The sequence below is a fragment of the Oncorhynchus kisutch genome, linkage group LG25 (assembly GCF_002021735.2).
Source record: "Oncorhynchus kisutch isolate 150728-3 linkage group LG25, Okis_V2, whole genome shotgun sequence".
Taxonomy (NCBI): Eukaryota; Metazoa; Chordata; class Actinopteri; order Salmoniformes; family Salmonidae; genus Oncorhynchus; species Oncorhynchus kisutch.
Window position 1 is genome coordinate 43,299,954 of NC_034198.2, and position 16,566 is coordinate 43,316,519.

At 41.4% G+C, this 16,566-nt stretch overlaps 14 non-coding genes across 14 annotated transcripts; all 14 read right to left on the reverse strand.

Annotated features, from left to right (window-relative positions):
- Window positions 1-8,854: 8,854 nt before the first annotated feature.
- On the reverse strand, window positions 8,855-8,925 carry trnad-guc (transfer RNA aspartic acid (anticodon GUC)). The gene has a single exon. It is a non-coding gene; the product is annotated as a tRNA-Asp (tRNA).
- Window positions 8,926-9,441: 516 nt separating this feature from the next.
- On the reverse strand, window positions 9,442-9,511 carry trnag-gcc (transfer RNA glycine (anticodon GCC)). Its single transcript has one exon. It is a non-coding gene; the product is annotated as a tRNA-Gly (tRNA).
- A 118-nt stretch (window positions 9,512-9,629) lies between these two features.
- On the reverse strand, window positions 9,630-9,700 carry trnad-guc (transfer RNA aspartic acid (anticodon GUC)). The gene has a single exon. It is a non-coding gene; the product is annotated as a tRNA-Asp (tRNA).
- Window positions 9,701-10,216: 516 nt separating this feature from the next.
- Window positions 10,217-10,287, reverse strand: trnag-gcc (transfer RNA glycine (anticodon GCC)). The gene has a single exon. It is a non-coding gene; the product is annotated as a tRNA-Gly (tRNA).
- Window positions 10,288-10,405: 118 nt separating this feature from the next.
- trnad-guc (transfer RNA aspartic acid (anticodon GUC)) lies at window positions 10,406-10,476 on the reverse strand. The gene has a single exon. It is a non-coding gene; the product is annotated as a tRNA-Asp (tRNA).
- Window positions 10,477-10,991: 515 nt separating this feature from the next.
- trnag-gcc (transfer RNA glycine (anticodon GCC)) lies at window positions 10,992-11,062 on the reverse strand. Its single transcript has one exon. It is a non-coding gene; the product is annotated as a tRNA-Gly (tRNA).
- Window positions 11,063-11,181: 119 nt separating this feature from the next.
- Window positions 11,182-11,253, reverse strand: trnad-guc (transfer RNA aspartic acid (anticodon GUC)). The gene has a single exon. It is a non-coding gene; the product is annotated as a tRNA-Asp (tRNA).
- Window positions 11,254-11,767: 514 nt separating this feature from the next.
- On the reverse strand, window positions 11,768-11,838 carry trnag-gcc (transfer RNA glycine (anticodon GCC)). The gene has a single exon. It is a non-coding gene; the product is annotated as a tRNA-Gly (tRNA).
- A 118-nt stretch (window positions 11,839-11,956) lies between these two features.
- trnad-guc (transfer RNA aspartic acid (anticodon GUC)) lies at window positions 11,957-12,028 on the reverse strand. The gene has a single exon. It is a non-coding gene; the product is annotated as a tRNA-Asp (tRNA).
- Window positions 12,029-12,543: 515 nt separating this feature from the next.
- trnag-gcc (transfer RNA glycine (anticodon GCC)) lies at window positions 12,544-12,613 on the reverse strand. Its single transcript has one exon. It is a non-coding gene; the product is annotated as a tRNA-Gly (tRNA).
- A 119-nt stretch (window positions 12,614-12,732) lies between these two features.
- trnad-guc (transfer RNA aspartic acid (anticodon GUC)) lies at window positions 12,733-12,804 on the reverse strand. The gene has a single exon. It is a non-coding gene; the product is annotated as a tRNA-Asp (tRNA).
- A 514-nt stretch (window positions 12,805-13,318) lies between these two features.
- Window positions 13,319-13,389, reverse strand: trnag-gcc (transfer RNA glycine (anticodon GCC)). Its single transcript has one exon. It is a non-coding gene; the product is annotated as a tRNA-Gly (tRNA).
- A 119-nt stretch (window positions 13,390-13,508) lies between these two features.
- On the reverse strand, window positions 13,509-13,580 carry trnad-guc (transfer RNA aspartic acid (anticodon GUC)). The gene has a single exon. It is a non-coding gene; the product is annotated as a tRNA-Asp (tRNA).
- Window positions 13,581-14,280: 700 nt separating this feature from the next.
- Window positions 14,281-14,352, reverse strand: trnad-guc (transfer RNA aspartic acid (anticodon GUC)). The gene has a single exon. It is a non-coding gene; the product is annotated as a tRNA-Asp (tRNA).
- Between the last annotated feature and the right edge of the window lie 2,214 nt (window positions 14,353-16,566).

Sequence of the window (16,566 nt, forward strand, 5' to 3'; positions counted from 1 at the left end):
TTTTGGACAGAAAGTTTCTGATTTTTGCAATGTTACGTAGATGGAAAAAATCTGTCCTCGAAATGGTCTTGATATGTTCTTCAAAAGAGAGATCAGGGTCCAGAGTAACGCCGAGGTCCTTCACAGTTTTATTTGAGACGACTGTACAACCATTAAGATTAATTGTCAGATTCAACAGAAGATCTCTTTGTTTCTTGGGACCTAGAACAAGCATCTCTGTTTTGTCCGAGTTTAATAGTAGAAAGTTTGCAGCCATCCACTTCCTTATGTCTGAAACACATGCTTCTAGCGAGGTCAATTTTGGGGCTTCACCATGTTTCATTGAAATGTACAGCTGTGTGTCATCCGCATAGCAGTGAAAGTTTACATTATGTTTTCGAATAACATCCCCAAGAGGTAAAATATATAGTGAAAACAGTAGTGGTCCTAAAACGGAACCTTGAGGAGCACCGAAATTTACAGTTGATTTGTCAGAGGACAAACCATTCACAGAGACAAACTGATATCTTTCCGACAGATAAGATCTAAACCAGGCCAGAACATGTTCGTGTAGACCAATTTGGGTTTCCAATCCCCCCAAAAGAATGTGGTGATCGATGGTATCAAAAGCAGCACTAAGGTCTAGGAGTACGAGGACAGATGCAGAGCCTCGGTCCGATGCCATTAAAATGTCATTTACCACCTTCACAAGTGCCGTCTCAGTGCTATGATGGGGTCTAAAACCAGACTGAAGCATTTCGTATACATTGTTTGTCTTCAGGAAGGCAGTGAGTTGCTGCGCAACAGCCTTCTCAAAATTTTTTGAGAGGAATGGAAGATTCGATATAGGCCGATAGTTTTTTATATTTTCTGGGTCAAGGTTTGGCTTTTTCAAGAGAGGTTAGGTCTAGAATCTACTGTCAATATATTACCCTGGTCTACCATCTACTTTCATTATATTGCCCTGGTCTACCATCTACTGTCATGATATTACCCTGGTCTACCATCTACTGTCATTATATTACCCTGGTATCCCCTCTACTGTCATTATATCACCTTGGTCTACCATCTACTGTCATTATATTACCCTGGTCTACACTCTACTGTCATTATATTACCCTGGACAACCATATACTGTAATTATATTACCCTGGTCTACCATCTACTGTCATTATATTACCCTGGTCTACCATCTACTGTCATTACATTACCCTGGTCTACCATCTACTGTCATTACATTACCCTGGTCTCCCATCTACTGTCATTATATTACCCTGGTCTACCATCTACTGTCATTATTTTACCCTGGTCTTCCATCTACTGTCATTATATTACCCTGGTATTCAATCAACTCTCATTATTTTACCCTGGACTACCATCTACTGTCATGATATTACCCTGGTCTAACCTCTACTGTCATTATATTACCCTGGTATCCCCTCTACTGTCATTATATTACCCTGGTCTACCCTCTACTGTCATTGTATTACCCTGGTCAACCCTCAACTGTCATTATATTACCCTTTTCTACCATCTACTGTCATTATTTTACCCTGATCTACAATCTACTGTCATTATATTACCCTGGTCTATCACCGACTGTCATTATTTTACCCTGCTCTACAATCTACTGTCATTATTTTACCTTGGTCTACCATCTACTGTCATGATATTACCCTTGTCAACCCTCAACTGTCATTATATTACCCTTTTCTACCATCTACTGTCATTATATTGCCCTGGTCTTCCATCTACTGTCATGATATTACCCTTGTCAACCCTCAACTGTCATTATATTACCCTTTTCTACCATCTACTGTCATTATATTGCCCTGGTCTTCCATCTACTGTCATTATATTACCCTGGTCTGCCATCTACTGTCATTATATTACCCTGGTCTACCATCTACTGTCATTATATTACCCTGGTCTTCCATCTACTGTCATTATATTACCCTGATATTACCCTGGTCTGCCATCTACTGTCATTATATTACCCTGGTCAACCATCTACTGTCATTATATTACCCTGATATTACCCTGGTCTGCCATCTACTGTCATTATATTACCATGGTCTACCATCTACTGTCATTATATTACCCTGGTCTGCCATCTACTGTCATTATATTACCCTGGTCTGCCATCTACTGTCATTATATTACACTGGTCTGCCATCTACTGTCATTATATTACCCTTGTCTAACCTCTACTGTCATTATATTACCCTGGTATCCCCTCTACTGTCATTATATTACCATGGTCTACCCGCTACTGTCATTGTATTACCCTGGTCTATGACCGCCTGTCATTATTTTACCCTGCTCTACAATCTACTGTCATTATTTTACCTTGGTCTACCATCTACTGTCATGATATTACCCTGGTCAACCCTCAACTGTCATTATATTACCCTTTTCTACCATCTACTGTCATTATTTTACCCTGATCTACAATCTATTATCATTATATTACCCTGGTCTATCACCGACTGTCATTATTTTACCCTGCTCTACAATCTACTGTCATTATTTTACCTTGGTCTACCATCTACTGTCATGATATTACCCTTGTCAACCCTCTACTGTCATTATATTACCCTTTTCTACAATCTACTGTCATTATATTGCCCTGGTCTTCCATCTACTGTCATTATATTACCCTGGTCTACCATCTACTGTCATTATTTTACCCTGATCTACAATCTACTGTCATTATTTTACCCTGGTCTTCCATCTACTGTCATTACATTACCCTGGTCCACCATCTACTGTCATTATATTATCCTGGACAACAATCTACTGTCATTATATTACCCTGGTCTACCATCTACTGTCATTACATTACCCTTGTCTACCATCTACTGTCAGTACATTACCCTGGTCTACCATCTACTGTCATTACATTACCCTGGTCTCCCATCTACTGTCATTATATTACCCTGGTCTACCATCTACTGTCATTATTTTACCCTGGTCTTCCATCTACTGTCATTATATTACCCTGATATTACCCTGGTCTGCCATCTACTGTCATTATATTACCCTGGTCTGCCATCTACTGTCATTATATTACCCTGGTCTGCCATCTACTGTCATTATATTACACTGGTCTGCCATCTACTGTCATTATATTACCCTGGTTCTACCATCTACTGTCATGATATTACCCTGGTATTCAATCAACTGTCATTATTTTACTCTGGTCTTCCATGTACTGTCATTATACTACCCTGGTCTACCATCTACTGTCATGATATTACGCTGGTCTACCATCTACTGTCATGATATTACCCTGGACAACCATCTACTGTCATTATATTACCCTGGTATCCCCTCTACTGTCATTATATAACCCTGGTCTACCATCTACTGTCATTATATTACCCTGGTCTGCCATCTACTGTCATTATATTACCCTGGTCTACCATCTACTGTCATTATATTACCCTGGTCTACCATCTACTGTCATTATATTACCCCTTTCAACCATCACTGTCATTATATTACCATGGTCTCCCCACTACTGTCATATTATATTACCCTGATCTCCCCTCTACTGTCATTATATAACCCTGGTCTACCATCTACTGTCATTATATTACCCCTTTCAACCATCACTGTCATAATATTACCCTGGTCTCCACTCTACTGTCATTATTTTACCCTCTACTGTCATTGTATTACCCTGGTCTACCATCTACTGTCATTTTTTTACCCTGATCTACAGTCTACTGTCATTATATTACCTGGTCTTCCATCTACTGTCATTATATTAAACCTGGTCTACCATCTACTGTCATTATATTACCCTGGACAACCATCTACTGTCAATATATTACCCTGGTCTACCATCTACTGTCAGTACATTACCCTGGTCTACCATCTACTGTCAGTACATTACCCTGGTCTACCATCTACTGTCATTACATTACCCTGGTCTCCCATCTACTGCCATTATATTACCCTGGTCTTCCATCTACTGTCATTGTATTACCCTGGTCTACCCTGTACTGTCATTATATTACCCTGGTCTACCCTGTACTGTCATTATATTACCCTGGTCTACCATCTACTCATTATATTACCCTGGTCTACCATCTACTCTCATTATATTACCTTGGTCTCCCCACTACTGTCATTATATTACCCTTATCTCCCCTCTACTGTCATTATATTACCCCTTTCAACCATCACTGTCATAATATTACCCTGGTCTCCACTCTACTGTCATTATTTTACCCTCTACTGTCATTGTATTATCCTGGTCTACCATCTACTGTCATTATTTTACCCTGATCTACAGTCTACTGTCATTATATTACCTGGTCTTCCATCTACTGTCATTATATTACCCTGGTCTACCATCTACTGTCATTATATTACCCTGGACAACCATCTACTGTCATTATATTACCCTGGTCTACCATCTACTGTCATTACATTACCCTGGTCTACCATCTACTGTCAGTACATTACCCTGTTCTACCATCTACTGTCAATATATTACCCTGGTCAACCCTCAACTGTCATTATATTACCATTTTCTACCATCTACTCATTATATTACCCTGGTCTACCATCTACTCTCATTATATTACCTTGGTCTCCCCACTACTGTCATTATATTACCCTGATCTCCCCTCTACTGTCATTATATTACCCTGGTCTACCATCTACTGTCATTATATTACCCTGTTCTACCATCTACTGTCAATATATTACCCTGGTCAACCCTCAACTGTCATTATATTACCATTTTCTACCATCTACTGTCATTATATTGCCCTGGTTTACCATCTACTGTCAGTATATTACCCTGGTCTTCCATCTACTGTCATTATATTACCCTGGTCTACCATCTACTGTCATTATTTTACTCTGATCTACAATCTACTGTCATTATATTACCCTGGTCTTCCATCTACTGTCATTATATTACCCTGGTCTACCATCTACTGTCATTATTTTACTCTGATCTACAATCTACTGTCATTATATTACCCTGGTCTTCCATCTACTGTCATTACATTACCCTGGTCTACCATCTACTGTCATTATATTACCCTGGACAACCATCTACTGTCATTATATTACCCTGGTCTACCATCTACTGTCATTACATTACCCTGGTCTACCATCTACTGTCAGTACATTACCCTGGTCTACCATCTACTGTCATTACATTACCCTGGTCTCCATTCTACTGTCATTATATTACCCTGGTCTACCATCTACTGTCATTATTTTACCCTGGTCTTCCATCTACTGTCATTATATTACCCTGATATTACCCTGGTCTGCCATCTACTGTCATTATATTACCCTGGTCTACCATCTACTGTCATTATATTACCCTGGTCTACCATCTACTGTCATTATATTACCCTGGTCTACCATCTACTGTCATGATATTACCCTGGACAACCATCTACTGTCATTATATTACCCTGGTATCCCCTCTACTGTCATTATATAACCCTGGTCTACCATCTACTGTCATTATATTACCCTGGTCTGCCATCTACTGTCATTATATTACCCTGGTCTGCCATCTACTGTCATTATATTACCCTGGTCTGCCATCTACTGTCATTATATAACCCTGGTCTCACCACTACTGTCATTATATTACTATGATCTCCCATCTACTGTCATTATATTACCCTGGTCTACCATCTACTGTCATTATATTACCCTGGTCTACCATCTACTGTCATTATATAATCCTGGTCTCCCCACTACTGTCATTATATTACCCTAATCTCCCATCTACTGTCATTATATTACCCTGGTCTACCATCTAATGTCATTATATTACCCTGGTCTACCATCTACTGTCATTATTTTACCCTGGTCTACAATCTACTGTCATTATATTACCCTGTTCTACCATCTACTGTCATTATATTACCCTGATCTCCCCTCTACTGTCATTATTTGACCCTCTAATGTCATTATATTACCCTGGTCTACCATCTACTGTCATTATTTTACCCTGGTCTGCCATCTACTGTCATTATATTACCCTGATCTCCCCTCTACTGTCATTATATAACCCTGGTCTACCATCTACTGTCATAATATTACCCTGGTTTCCCCTCTACTGTCATTATATTACCCTGGTCTGCCATCTACTGTCATTATATAACCCTGGTCTCCCCACTACTGTCATTATATTACTATGATCTCCCATCTACTGTCATTATATTACCCTGGTCTACCATCTACTGTCATTATATTACCCTGGTCTACCATCTACTGTCATTATATAACCCTGGACTCCCCACTACTGTCATTATATTACCCTAATCTCCCATCTACTGTCATTATATTACCCTGGTCTACCATCTAATGTCAATATATTACCCTGGTCTACCATCTACTGTCATTATATTACCCTGGTCTACCATCTACTGTCATTTCATTACCCTTGTCTCCCATCTACTGTCAGTACATTACCCTGGTCTACCATCTACTGTCATTACATTACCCTGGTCTCCCATCTACTGTCATTATATTACCCTGGTCTACCATCTACTGTCATTATTTTACCCTGGTCTTCCATCTACTGTCATTATATTACCCTGATATTACCCTGGTCTGCCATCTACTGTCATTATATTACCCTGGTCTACCATCTACTGTCATTATATTACCCTGGTCTGCCATCTACTGTCATTATATTACACTGGTCTGCCATCTACTGTCATTATATTACCCTGGTTCTACCATCTACTGTCATGATATTACCCTGGTATTCAATCAACTGTCATTATTTTACTCTGGTCTTCCATGTACTGTCATTATATTACCCTGGTCTACCATCTACTGTCATGATATTACGCTGGTCTACCATCTACTGTCATGATATTACCCTGGACAACCATCTACTGTCATTATATTACCCTGGTATCCCCTCTACTGTCATTATATAACCCTGGTCTACCATCTACTGTCATTATATTACCCTGGTCTACCATCTACTGTCATTATATTACCCTGGACAACCATCTACTGTCATTATATTACCCTGGTCTACCATCTACTGTCATTACATTACCCTGGTCTACCATCTACTGTCAGTACATTACCCTGGTCTACCATCTACTGTCATTACATTACCCTGGTCTCCCATCTACTGCCATTATATTACCCTGGTCTTCCATCTACTGTCATTGTATTACCCTGGTCTACCCTGTACTGTCATTATATTACCCTGGTCTACCCTGTACTGTCATTATATTACCCTGGTCTACCATCTACTCATTATATTACCCTGGTCTACCATCTACTCTCATTATATTACCTTGGTCTCCCCACTACTGTCATTATATTACCCTGATCTCCCCTCTACTGTCATTATATTACCCTGGTCTACCATTTACTGTCATTATATTACCCTGGTCTACCATCTACTGTCATTATATTACCCTGTTCTACCATCTACTGTCATTATATTACCCTGGTCAACCCTCAACTGTCATTATATTACCATTTTCTACCATCTACTGTCATTATATTGCCCTGGTTTACCATCTACTGTCATTATATTACCCTGGTCTTCCATCTACTGTCATTATATTACCCTGGTCTACCATCTACTGTCATTATTTTACTCTGATCTACAATCTACTGTCATTATATTACCCTGGTCTTCCATCTACTGTCATTACATTACCCTGGTCTACCATCTACTGTCATTATATTACCCTGGACAACCATCTACTGTCATTATATTACCCTGGTCTACCATCTACTGTCATTACATTACCCTGGTCTACCATCTACTGTCAGTACATTACCCTGGTCTACCATCTACTGTCATTACATTACCCTGGTCTCCCATCTACTGTCATTATATTACCCTGGTCTACCATCTACTGTCATTATTTTACCCTGGTCTTCCATCTACTGTCATTATATTACCCTGATATTACCCTGGTCTGCCATCTACTGTCATTATATTACCCTGGTCTACCATCTACTGTCATTATATTACCCTGGTCTACCATCTACAGTCATTATATTACCCTGGTTCTACCATCTACTGTCATGATATTACCCTGGTATTCAATCAACGGTCATTATTTTACTCTGGTCTTCCATGTACTGTCATTATACTGGTCTACCATCTACTGTCATGATATTACCCTGGACAACCATCTACTGTCATTATATTACTATGATCTCCCATCTACTGTCATTATATTACCCTGGTCTACCATCTACTGTCATTATATTACCCTGGTCTACCATCTACTGTCATTATATAATCCTGGTCTCCCCACTACTGTCATTATATTACCCTAATCTCCCATCTACTGTCATTATATTACCCTGGTCTACCATCTAATGTCATTATATTACCCTGGTCTACCATCTACTGTCATTATTTTACCCTGGTCTACAATCTACTGTCATTATATTACCCTGTTCTACCATCTACTGTCATTATATTACCCTGATCTCCCCTCTACTGTCATTATATTACCCTGGTCTACCATCTACTCATTATATTACCCTGGTCTACCATCTACTCTCATTATATTACCTTGGTCTCCCCACTACTGTCATTATATTACCCTGATCTCCCCTCTACTGTCATTATATTACCCTGGTCTACCATTTACTGTCATTATATTACCCTGGTCTACCATCTACTGTCATTTATTTTACCCTGGTCTACAATCTACTGTCATTATATTACCCTGTTCTACCATCTACTGTCATTATATTACCCTGATCTCCCCTCTACTGTCATTATTTGACCCTCTAATGTCACTTGTATTACCCTGGTCTACCATCTCCTGTCATTATATTACCCTGGTCTGCCCTCTACTGTCATTATATCACCCTAAAAAAAAAGCAGTCCTTTCTCCCCGTCGGGGAATTGAACCCCGGTCTCCCGCGTGACAGGCGGGATACTCACCACTATACTAACGAGGAGCAGGTGGGTCATACTTTTGAAAAAACGTGGAGCATTGGTACTAACCCTAAGTTTGGCGTGTTGGGCTTAAACACTTCTAACATAAATATCTGTAGAGACTGAATGGTTGGAGCTAGGAACTACTACGACCCCTCTATGGAAAGCTGAGACTCTCACAGACACGTACATGTAATCGATTTTGCTCTATACCGCTCACAGGCCACACAATACTAGTTAGAAGGTGAGGCGTTTGTGGGAAATCCCAGGACATTGTCACAAATCCCAACCTCAAGACTGTTGTCAATGACAAGTTGGTTACTCTTTTCCACCTCACACACTGGAAATCTGCAATGGATTCACCAAAGTCTACTGAGAATGAGTAAATGTCCAAACTGTAAATGAAAGCAAAGTCGTATTTTTCAAGAGTCAGTTGAGAATTCGCCCAAGACCAGAGATTTCTGTTGGCCTGGCAATCTAACACAGATTTCCTCCTCAGGGGTTTGCATACTTGTCAAAATTACATGTTCAAAACTTCTTGCATTGGCCGGGAATCGAACCCGGGCCTCCGCGTGGCAGGCGAGAATTCTACCACTGAACAACCAATGCCTTGGAAGGGTGAGTTAACCCCAAAGGCTGGAAATCGTATCATAAGCTTTTTTTCCAAGAATATTTTCCACTTGTGGGCTCAGCTACATTGTTCACCCTAAAAAAAAAGCAGTCCTTTCTCCCCGTCGGGGAATTGAACCCCGGTCTCCCGCGTGACAGGCGGGATACTCACCACTATACTAACGAGGAGCAGGTGGGTCATACCTTTGAAAAAACGTGGAGCATTGGTACTAACCCTAAGTTTGGCGTGTTGGGCTTAAACACTTCTAACATAAATATCTGTAGAGACTGAATGGTTGGAGCTAGGAACTACTACGACCCCTCTATGGAAAGCTGAGACTCTCACAGACACGTACATGTAATCGATTTTGCTCTATACCGCTCACAGGCCACACAATACTAGTTAGAAGGTGAGGCGTTTGTGGGAAATCCCAGGACATTGTCACAAATCCCAACCTCAAGACTGTTGTCAATGACAAGTTGGTTACTCTTTTCCACCTCACACACTGGAAATCTGCAATGGATTCACCAAAGTCTACTGAGAATGAGTAAATGTCCAAACTGTAAATGAAAGCAAAGTCGTATTTTTCAAGAGTCAGTTGAGAATTCGCCCAAGACCAGAGATTTCTGTTGGCCTGGCAATCTAACACAGATTTCCTCCTCAGGGTTTTGCATACTTGTCAAAATTACATGTTCAAAACTTCTTGCATTGGCCGGGAATCGAACCCGGGCCTCCCGCGTGGCAGGCGAGAATTCTACCACTGAACAACCAATGCCTTGGAAGGGTGAGTTAACCCCAAAGGCTGGAAATCGTATCATAAAGCTTTTTTTCCAAGAATTTTTCCACTTGTGGGCTCAGCTACATTGTTCACCCTAAAAAAAAAGCAGTCCTTTCTCCCCGTCGGGGATTGAACCCCGGTCTCCCGCGTGACAGGCGGGGATACTCACCACTATACTAACGAGGAGCAGGTGGGTCATACCTTTGAAAAAACGTGGAGCATTGGTACTAACCCTAAGTTTGGCGTGTTGGGCTTAAACACTTCTAACATAAATATCTGTAGAGACTGAATGGTTGGAGCTAGGAACTACTACGACCCCTCTATGGAAAGCTGAGACTCTCACAGACACGTACATGTAATCGATTTTGCTCTATACCGCTCACAGGCCACACAATACTAGTTAGAAGGTGAGGCGTTTGTGGGAAATCCCAGGACATTGTCACAAATCCCAACCTCAAGACTGTTGTCAATGACAAGTTGGTTACTCTTTTCCACCTCACACACTGGAAATCTGCAATGGATTCACCAAAGTCTACTGAGAATGAGTAAATGTCCAAACTGTAAATGAAAGCAAAGTCGTATTTTTCAAGAGTCAGTTGAGAATTCGCCCAAGACCAGAGATTTCTGTTGGCCTGGCAATCTAACACAGATTTCCTCCTCAGGGGTTTGCATACTTGTCAAATTACATGTTCAAAACTTCTTGCATTGGCCGGGAATCGAACCCGGGCCTCCCGCGTGGCAGGCGAGAATTCTACCACTGAACAACCAATGCCTTGGAAGGGTGAGTTAACCCCAAAGGCTGGAAATCGTATCATAAAGCTTTTTTTCCAAAATATTTTCCACTTGTGGGCTCAGCTACATTGTTCACCCTAAAAAAAAAAGCAGTCCTTTCTCCCCGTCGGGGAATTGAACCCCGGTCTCCCGCGTGACAGGCGGGGATACTCACCACTATACTAACGAGGAGCAGGTGGGTCATACCTTTGAAAAAACGTGGAGCATTGGTACTAACCCTAAGTTTGGCGTGTTGGGCTTAAACACTTCTAACATAAATATCTGTAGAGACTGAATGGTTGGAGCTAGGAACTACTACGACCCCTCTATGGAAAGCTGAGACTCTCACAGACACGTACATGTAATCGATTTTGCTCTATACCGCTCACAGGCCACACAATACTAGTTAGAAGGTGAGGCGTTTGTGGGAAATCCCAGGACATTGTCACAAATCCCAACCTCAAGACTGTTGTCAATGACAAGTTGGTTACTCTTTTCCACCTCACACACTGGAAATCTGCAATGGATTCACCAAAGTCTACTGAGAATGAGTAAATGTCCAAACTGTAAATGAAGCAAAGTCGTATTTTTCAAGAGTCAGTTGAGAATTCGCCCAAGACCAGAGATTTCTGTTGGCCTGGCAATCTAACACAGATTTCCTCCTCAGGGGTTTGCATACTTGTCAAATTACATGTTCAAAACTTCTTGCATTGGCCGGGAATCGAACCCGGGCCTCCCGCGTGGCAGGCGAGAATTCTACCACTGAACAACCAATGCCTTGGAAGGGTGAGTTAACCCAAAGGCTGGAAATCGTATCATAAAGCTTTTTTTCCAAGAATATTTTCCACTTGTGGGCTCAGCTACATTGTTCACCCTAAAAAAAAAGCAGTCCTTTCTCCCCGTCGGGGAATTGAACCCCGGTCTCCCGCGTGACAGGCGGGGATACTCACCACTATACTAACGAGGAGCAGGTGGGTCATACTTTGAAAAAACGTGGAGCATTGGTACTAACCCTAAGTTTGGCGTGTTGGGCTTAAACACTTCTAACATAAATATCTGTAGAGACTGAATGGTTGGAGCTAGGAACTACTACGACCCCTCTATGGAAAGCTGAGACTCTCACAGACACGTACATGTAATCGATTTTGCTCTATACCGCTCACAGGCCACACAATACTAGTTAGAAGGTGAGGCGTTTGTGGGAAATCCCAGGACATTGTCACAAATCCCAACCTCAAGACTGTTGTCAATGACAAGTTGGTTACTCTTTTCCACCTCACACACTGGAAATCTGCAATGGATTCACCAAAGTCTACTGAGAATGAGTAAATGTCCAAACTGTAAATGAAAGCAAAGTCGTATTTTTCAAGAGTCAGTTGAGAATTCGCCCAAGACCAGAGATTTCTGTTGGCCTGGCAATCTAACACAGATTTCCTCCTCAGGGGTTTGCATACTTGTCAAAATTACATGTTCAAAACTTCTTGCATTGGCCGGGAATCGAACCCGGGCCTCCCGCGTGGCAGGCGAGAATTCTACCACTGAACAACAATGCCTTGGAAGGGTGAGTTAACCCCAAAGGCTGGAAATCGTATCATAAAGCTTTTTTTCAAGAATATTTTCCACTTGTGGGCTCAGCTACATTGTTCACCCTAAAAAAAAAAGCAGTCCTTTCTCCCCGTCGGGGAATTGAACCCCGGTCTCCCGCGTGACAGGCGGGGATACTCACCACTATACTAACGAGGAGCAGGTGGGTCATACCTTTGAAAAAACGTGGAGCATTGGTACTAACCCTAAGTTTGGCGTGTTGGGCTTAAACACTTCTAACATAAATATCTGTAGAGACTGAATGGTTGGAGCTAGGAACTACTACGACCCCTCTATGGAAAGCTGAGACTCTCACAGACACGTACATGTAATCGATTTGCTCTATACCGCTCACAGGCCACACAATACTAGTTAGAAGGTGAGGCGTTTGTGGGAAATCCCAGGACATTGTCACAAATCCCAACCTCAAGACTGTTGTCAATGACAAGTTGGTTACTCTTTTCCACCTCACACACTGGAAATCTGCAATGGATTCACCAAAGTCTACTGAGAATGAGTAAATGTCCAAACTGTAAATGAAAGCAAAGTCGTATTTTTCAAGAGTCAGTTGAGAATTCGCCCAAGACCAGAGATTTCTGTTGGCCTGGCAATCTAACACAGATTTCCTCCTCAGGGTTTTGCATACTTGTCAAATTACATGTTCAAAACTTCTTGCATTGGCCGGGAATCGAACCCGGGCCTCCCGCGTGGCAGGCGAGAATTCTACCACTGAACAACCAATGCCTTGGAAGGGTGAGTTAACCCCAAAGGCTGGAAATCGTATCATAAAGCTTTTTTCCAAGAATATTTTCCACTTGTGGGCTCAGCTACATTGTTCACCCTAAAAAAAAAAGCAGTCCTTTCTCCCCGTCGGGGAATTGAACCCCGGTCTCCCGCGTGACAGGCGGGGATACTCACCACTATACTAACGAGGAGCAGGTGGGTCATACCTTTGAAAAAACGTGGAGCATTGGTACTAACCCTAAGTTTGGCGTGTTGGGGCTTAAAACACTTCTAACATAAATATCTGTAGAGACTGAATGGTTGGAGCTAGGAACTACTACGACCCCTCTATGGAAAGCTGAGACTCTCACAGACACGTACATGTAATCGATTTTGCTCTATACCGCTCACAGGCCACACAATACTAGTTAGAAGGTGAGGCGTTTGTGGGAAATCCCAGGACATTGTCACAAATCCAACCAAGACTGTTGTCAATGACAAGTTGGTTACTCTTTTCCACCTCACACACTGGAAATCTGCAATGGATTCACCAAAGTCTACTGAGAATGAGTAAATGTCCAAACTGTAAATGAAAGCAAAGTCGTATTTTTCAAGAGTCAGTTGAGAATTCGCCCAAGACCAGAGATTTCTGTTGGCCTGGCAATCTAACACAGATTTCCTCCTCAGGGGTTTGCATACTTGTCAAAATTACATGTTCAAAACTTCTTGCATTGGCCGGGAATCGAACCGGGCCCCCGCGTGGCAGGCGAGAATTCTACCACTGAACAACCAATGCCTTGGAAGGGTGAGTTAACCCCAAAGGCTGGAAATCGTATCATAAAGCTTTTTTTCCAAGAATATTTTCCACTTGTGGGCTCAGCTACATTGTTCACCCTAAAAAAAGCAGTCCTTTCTCCCGTCGGGGAATTGAACCCCGGTCTCCCGCGTGACAGGCGGGGATACTCACCACTATACTAACGAGGAGCAGGTGGGTCATACCTTTGAAAAAACGTGGAGCATTGGTACTAACCCTAAGTTTGGCGTGTTGGGCTTAAACCCTTCTAACATAAATATCTGTAGAGACTGAATGGTTGGAGCTAGGAACTACTACGACCCCTCTATGGAAAGCTGAGACTCTCACAGACACGTACATGTAATCGATTTTGCTCTATACCGCTCACAGGCCACACAATACTAGTTAGAAGGTGAGGCGTTTGTGGGAAATCCCAGGACATTGTCACAAATCCCAACCTCAAGACTGTTGTCAATGACAAGTTGGTTACTCTTTTCCACCCACACACTGGAAATCTGCAATGGATTCACCAAAGTCTACTGAGAATGAGTAAATGTCAAACTGTAATGAAAGCAAAGTCGTATTTTTCAAGAGTCAGTTGAGAATTCGCCCAAGACCAGAGATTTCTGTTGGCCTGGCAATCTAACACAGATTTCCTCCTCAGGGTTTGCATACTTGTCAAAATTACATGTTCAAAACTTCTTGCATTGGCCGGGAATCGAACGGGCCTCCCGCGTGGCAGGCGAGATTCTACACTGAACACCAATGCTTGGAAGGGTGAGTTATAATGACAGTAGTGGGGAGACCAGGGTTATATAATGACAGTAGATGGTAGACCAGGGTAATATAATGACAGTAGATGGTAGACCAGGGTAATATAATGACAGTAGATGGTAGAACAGGGTAATATAATGACAGTAGATGGTAGACCAGGGTAATATAATGACAGTAAATGGTAGACCAGGGTAATATAATGACAGGAGATGGTAGACCATGTTAACATAATGACAGTAGATTGTAGATCAGGGTAAAATAATGACAGTAGATGGTAGACCAGGGTAATATAATGACAGTAGATGGTAGACCAGGGTAATATAATGACAGTAGATGGGAGATCAGGGTAATATAATGACAGTAGTGGGGAGACCAGGGTAATATAATGACAGTAGATGGTAGACCAGGGTAATATAATGACATTAGATGGTAGACCAGGGTAATATAATGACAGTAGATGGTAGACCAGGGTAATATAATGACAGTAGATGGTAGACCAGGGTAATATAATGACAGTAGATGTTAGACCAGGGTAATGTACTGACAGTAGATGGTAGACCAGGGTAATGTAATGACAGTAGATTGTAGACCAGGGTAATATAATGACAGTAGATGGTTGTCCAGGGTAATATCATGACAGTAGATGGTAGACCAGGGTAATATAATGACAGTACATGGAAGACCAGAGTAAAATAATGACCGTTGATTGAATACCAGGTTAATATCATGACAGTAGATGGTAGACCAGGGTAATATAATGACAGTAGATGGTAGACCAGGGTAATATAATGACAGTAGATGGTAGACCAGGGTAATATAATGACAGTAGATTGTAGATCAGGGTAAAATAATGATAGTAGATGGTAGACCAGGGTAATATAATGACAGTAGATGGAAGACCAGGGTAATATAATGACTGTAAATGGTAGACCAGGGCAATATAATGACAGTAGATGGTAGAAAAGGGGAATATAATGACAGTTGAGAGTTGACCAGGGTAATATAATGACAGTAGATGGTAGAACAGGGTAATATAATGACAGTAGATGGTAGACCAGGGTAATATAATGACAGTAAATGGTAGACCAGGGTAATATAATGACAGGAGATGGTAGACCATGTTAATGTAATGACAGTAGATTGTAGATCAGGTTAAAATAATGACAGTCGATGATAGACCAGGGTAATACAATGACAGTAGAGGGTAGACCAGGGTAATATAATGACAGTAGAGGGGATACCAGGGTAATATAATGACAGTAGATGGTAGACCAGGGTAATATAATGACAGTAGATTCTAGGCCATGGTAATATAATGACAGTAGATGGTAGAACAGGGGTAATATAATGACAGTAGATGGTAGACCAGGGTAAAATAATGACAGTAGATGGTAGACCAGGGTAATATAATGACAGTAGATGGTAGACCAGGGTAATATAATGACAGTAGATGGGAGATCAGGGTAATATAATGACAGTAGTGGGAGACCAGGGTTATATAATGACAGTAGATGGTAGACCAGGGTAATATAATGACAGTAGATGGTAGACCAGGGTATATAATGACAGTAGATGGTAGAACAGGGTAATATAATGACAGTAGATGGTAGACCAGGGTAATATAATGACAG